This window comes from Bacillus rossius, chromosome 1 (assembly GCF_032445375.1).
Source record: "Bacillus rossius redtenbacheri isolate Brsri chromosome 1, Brsri_v3, whole genome shotgun sequence".
Taxonomy (NCBI): domain Eukaryota; kingdom Metazoa; phylum Arthropoda; class Insecta; order Phasmatodea; family Bacillidae; genus Bacillus; species Bacillus rossius.
Window position 1 is genome coordinate 121,620,623 of NC_086330.1, and position 6,000 is coordinate 121,626,622.

Genomic DNA, 6,000 nt, shown 5'->3' on the forward strand with positions numbered 1-6,000 from the left:
TTGATCACCTATTAGAACTCATGGTCATCGGGCTATCAGATTACCACCCTACATGTGTGAATTGAATGCTATAGAGCTAGCTTGGGCAAAACTTAAACGTCTTGTGCGAGAAAATAACACCACCGGTGAATTGTCTCTCCAATCATTGCAAATTTAAACCACACAAGCTATGAATTATATTACCTGAAGTGACTGGGAGGGCTACTGCCAACACGTACAGAACACGGAAGTCATTTATTGCTAGAAAGACCACTTAATGAACGACATTCAAGACGAATTTGTCATCACCATTGGGAACGACAGTGAAGATAGTGATACCGGTGAGGGTAGTGAAAACAGTCCCGAAAACAGTGATGGTTACTGTTCTACATCCTGTGAAAGTAACGACAGTGTTTTGGCAAGTCCATTGCGAGTTTCCTTACATGTGCAACACATTTTGTACGTTTGAAACAATATTATATTTCAAATATATCTCTATCAGTGTAGCTTGGTATTTCACTCATACATTTCTGAATCGTATTTAATTCGTTGGTATTGTTTATTTATAGCATTTGTAATGCTACACTTTCAGCCTTATTAATATTATTATTTTACCATTCATGTTATCACATTTTTAATTGCACTACCATATTTGCGATAGCAATTAAATTGCTTTTTAAGAAGATTATTTATATAGTATTGAAACAATGTTAATGTGTTGTAAGATATGTGTTATTAGGATATTTGATTGTTAACAGCATATACCTCTATACACATATATATATATATATATGATTTGAAGCATAAGCGACAGTAATGCCTAAGACACTTTGTATTGCATAGCTATACAAAGACTGCAGGGACATTTCAGCTGCGCAGTAATGCAGTACCGTGTATAATGTTTTATTTACATTTCGATGTGACATAAATGTTTAGTATTTTAATTTATGTTTAAAATTCGATGTGTTTTTTTTTACTGAAACAAATTAGTACCTTGCCTTGAAAGCTATTGTAAAGTCAATGATTATGGTCACATGGTACAGGTGTATATTAACATTTACTGTGAAACTTTATAAATATATTCATGTAACGGAATATATGACCACGCCGTTACTACTATCGTCCTCGCTACAGATGATCGTACCCTCTGATCCGAGGACTAGAGTGACCGAGTGCCACCATTCCTGGCGGGGACAAATGTTTTCATGTAAGAGAATATACGGCCACGCCGTTACTGCTGTCGCCCGTCGCTGCGGGTGGTCGTGCCCTCCCATTAGCCCGAGGACTAAAGGCCTTTTCACAATACCGCGATGCAACGCGATCTGGCGACGCGATGTAGCGAAGGCAGCGATGTAAATATATGTCGCCAGCGAGTGCACTTCATAATAGCGCGACGCGATCGCCATGCAGCTGGCGAAAAAAAACCGAACCAGCCTGCACTCTGCTGGGGATATTTTACAACATGGTTGTACACAAAAGTTTTTGGCGGTAATATTCAGATTGTTGTTATTATATTTGTTCACTGACTGACTGGTAGAAGCATTTAATTATGGATAGGAATCGCGAAGCCCGTAATATTCACAGACGGAGAGTACTAGCTGTGTTGTTATTACTAAATAATAACAAACTATGGCAAATTGGACATTCAAGCTAGTATTTGCGATTTCTAGCCGAGCATTATTTTTCTCCGTCTCATTACAAAATTTGTTATTAGAAAGTTAGAAACATCGTACAAATACGGCTTTTTCTGAACTTCATCAATCAGATGCTCTTCAAAACTCATTTCAATTGAACAAAATCCTCGTGTTGTTTACTAACATTACTTAGATGCATCAATACATAGTTTCTTACCTCTTTTTTTCAGTTCTTCTTCTTCTTTACCACAATCATGTTTCTGATTGGCTGTTATTTCTGACGTCATTAGCGACATCGCCGAAGCGACGAAACAGCCTCGTCGCCAAGTGAGCTGTCGCGCATCGCGGGCGATGTAGTTGTGATTGGCTGGTTTCGTATGACGTCACGTCACATCGCATCGCGTCGCGTCGCATCGCGGTATTGTGAAAAGGGCTTAAGGAGCTCGAGTGCCACCATTCCTGGCGCGGACAGTATATATAGTCCATTGAAAAGTTACATTTGGGGTTGCGTTTGTCAGAGGACGCAATTTTATTTTTTAGTTATGAAGGGGGGGGGGGGGGGGGGGGGGTTAGTGTAAAGTTAAATCCAACTATGTGTGGTTGCAACCCTTGTCCCACGGCCGCAATCTTGGGAAAAGAGGTTCAAATGGTTTTTACGGTTTATCTGCCAAACTACAGGTCTCACAAAAAAACATTATATAAAATTTTTTGTTGCTAATAAAAAAGTTATAAACGAAAATCCATAAACATTTGAGAAATAAAAATCTATTTGTCGATATAATTTTTTTTCTAACCATTTTACAAGAAAATGATATCACACCATTTTTATAGATGGTGTTTTAAAAACAATTTTAAATTTATTTATTAATTAAGGTTTTACAGCGCTGCGAAACGAACCATATTCTTTAGTATTCATAACTATACCTAAATATAAATATTAATGATTTGTCATAATTTTTAATCATGTTGTTATTTTTTTATGATAATCTTTTTAATTATTGATGATGCAATATTGTTATTAATTAATTATTGACTCTTCCCCTCCACCTACGCGGTAGTCTGGAGGCGCGTTTTTTTACGTGGTATCCCCAGTAGGCATAATCCACGGTGATTTTCTAAATCACAACTACTCTGTCCTCAATGATTGTACGCTTCTAGGGAATTTACTCTCCTTTAATCGATGTTATTAAATCCGTCATGAGGAATTGCAACTCTTCACTATTTTCATGTAAGTAAGAAAAAAACTCACTCCATTGCTGCATCAATATTATTTTGTCACTCATCATTTTTATTTTTGTCCCACCATTTTTTGGAATACAATTGCTTGCTGCAGTTGTTATGATACTTTGCTCCAACTCCTACTAAGCTGGGAACATCAGCTATGCGATTAGCAATGTCCATTGCAAGGTCGTCGGAACGTCTGTTTATAAGGTCCATAATACTTGTTTTTGTACTGTCATTACGTACAATACAAACCCGCCGCTGTCAGCTTGTAGGCGAATTACTCTCACCCTGTAACGCTTTCGCGCAAATGAAGCAATTGTTCACAAAATCAAAGCTTGTCTCTGGAGCTTCTGAAACTGAAGATAAACTGCTGCTGCTGCTGCTGCTGCTGCGGCAACGAACGACATTATCCGTTCGACTGTCGACGTAATAACAGTAACATGCAATATGTACAGTAACTTCCGAAACAGTTCGTAAAAATTGTTCATTAACCTCATCATTTTTTGCTACAGCTCGGCCAAGTAAGGTTTTTACTCCTTTTCCCTTCACAGTTCTTATTTTATTTTCGGCGAAAGGTTTTTTTTTACAAAAAAAAAGATCACTCATGATGGAATAATACAAAGAGCACGCTTAAAAAGTCTAAATGCTAATTAAATTCTGAATAGTTCTCACTGAACTCAAAACTGTGTTCACTTAACTTACAATCGTGTCCAAAAACATTCAAAATAGTTTTCACAATTAAAAACGTTTTTCACAATTGAAAACACAATAAAATATGTCCACACATAGCGAAATATGTAGAGAACTGTAAGATGAAAGTCAGGCAGATGTTCTTTTATTCCCAAACTGTCACTTGGATATTTTCTACTTGCGCATTATTCTCGGTAATGACACTCAATGATTTGAAATTATTTTAAAAATCAATAATTCTAAAGTTTTGTGATGGAGTGTCAAATGAATAATTAATTAATAACAATATTGCATTATCAATAATTAAAAAGATTATCATAAAATAATAACAATATGATTAAAAATTATGGCAAATCATTAATATTTATGTATAGTTATGAATACTGAAGAATAGTATTCGTTTCGCAGCGCTGTAAAACCTTAACTAATAAATAAATTTAAAAATGTTTATAATAAAAATTTTTCCTTAAAACACCATATATAAAAATGGTCTGATATCATTTTCTTGTAAAATGGTTAGAAAAATGTTATATCGACAATTAGATTTTTATCTCAAATTTTTATGGATTTTCGTTTATCACTTTTTTATTTATGATTCTACGACTAAACGTTAATGGAAAAAAGTTTTAGATAATTTTATTAGCAACAAAAAATGTTAAATAATGTTTTTTTGTGAGACCTATAGTTTGGCAGATAAACCGTAAAAACCATTTGAACCTCTTTTTCCAAGATGGCGGCCGTGGGACAAGGGTTGCAACCCCACAAACTTGGATTTAACTTTACACTAACCCCCCCCCCCCCCCCCCTTCATATCTAAAAAATAAATTGCGTCCTCTGACAAACGCACGCTAAGCCCACAAAAATGTACCATTTCAATGGACTATTTACCTGTCCAGTCTTTCAGTTTTGGTGCGTGGGATTCGCGCGAGAATGGTCTGGGCGGCTGCGAGTGGCCCGCGGCCTCGGCAGTAGCACCCAGCCCTCCGGGACGGATGCATGCGCTGGGACCCACGGAGCATTCACCAGCAGTACGCATCGAAATCGTCTCCCATCCACTCACCAGTATAGTTTCGACCGACTTAATCATCGTCAGTCGCTTAGTCTAATCGCTGGCCCTTCCGTCGAAGGTGTCTTGTGTTTTACATGTTTCTTTTGTTTATTGCTAGGGTTTATTGCTTTTGTTCATTGTATTAATCCTTTGTTTAACTCAAGTTGAGTCTTTCCTGTCTATCAGCTCCATGTATGACACGGGACTGAGCGTTGCGGTCATTCCGTTTCCGGGTCATCCAGACTCCGCGAACCCTTGCAAACTTCCCTCGAGCTAAAACTTCCGAACGTGTTGCATATATCAAAGCACGCTAGACAATCTTCTCTCAGGCACAGGACAGGTCAGCTACTTGGTCAGCACCATGTACGAGGGTGGTTTGTCGAATAAATCCTGCTAGTGTTTTCCATAGTTTATTTCCTTATGTTCTGAGCATTTCCGTAGTTACCTACTAATTACAGTGTGTGTGGCATCTGAGACGACCAGTATGGGCATAAGAAGTCAACTCTGCCGACGTACCACTGTCTCCGGCCACTTGGCCAATATCCCCCTGAGATAGTCTCGTGTATCAGTGAACGTAATCACTGATTGGGGCCGGGCACAACCGCCAGCATTCAAAACCAATCCGCGAGGCAGAGGGATAGACGTCAAATTACTTGCTAGAAATATCGTAAATGTTTATTTTCACAGTTTAATCATATTTTAGTTCTGAAATTAAATGTTTTATTTAGCGAGCAATATTAAAATGGTATCGAACCTGGTCCTGCAGATTATCCTCGGAATTATCATTTGCATTTTACCACTACAAATGCTGCTGTCTTTACAACTAAAGAAACAAAATTGCGACAAAGTTACAAGCTATTCCGATGTATTCAAACCCTACGCAGCTTCCAAATAAATTAAAAACCTTAAACATTTCCTGACATTTAAAACGAAACAGTTTATTTTAAAAAATGTACCTACTTTTATATGAAACTCTCATTTAATCCAATGTTAATGAAGAGGATACCAACTAAAAGCGTCGTTAGTTCGCAGGCCACCGCGAGCTTCACTAAGCCGACGAAACATGCCAAGGCAAAGAAGAGGAACTTTCCAGACCTATGTATATGAACGTGATACACATACAATACCCATTAGTTCTCCTTCGATCCGCACAGGGCGCTATGTCACAATACCACCTCGTGAAAGCATGTGCATCAATGTGCACAACCAGAATACGAATTCAGCACAGCACAGTGCGAATCAGTGCAAAGCTACAAACTGCCAGTGTGGTAGATCTATCGAGTGTCACCCGAGATACAATCGACCAGGGCTATTCCTTTGTATTAATTATGCCATGTTATTAAACCAGTAATTATAAGACAATGTTTTGGAAGAATGAACACGTATTTAAAATATACCTAATTGTGACTTTGCACAACTATGCTA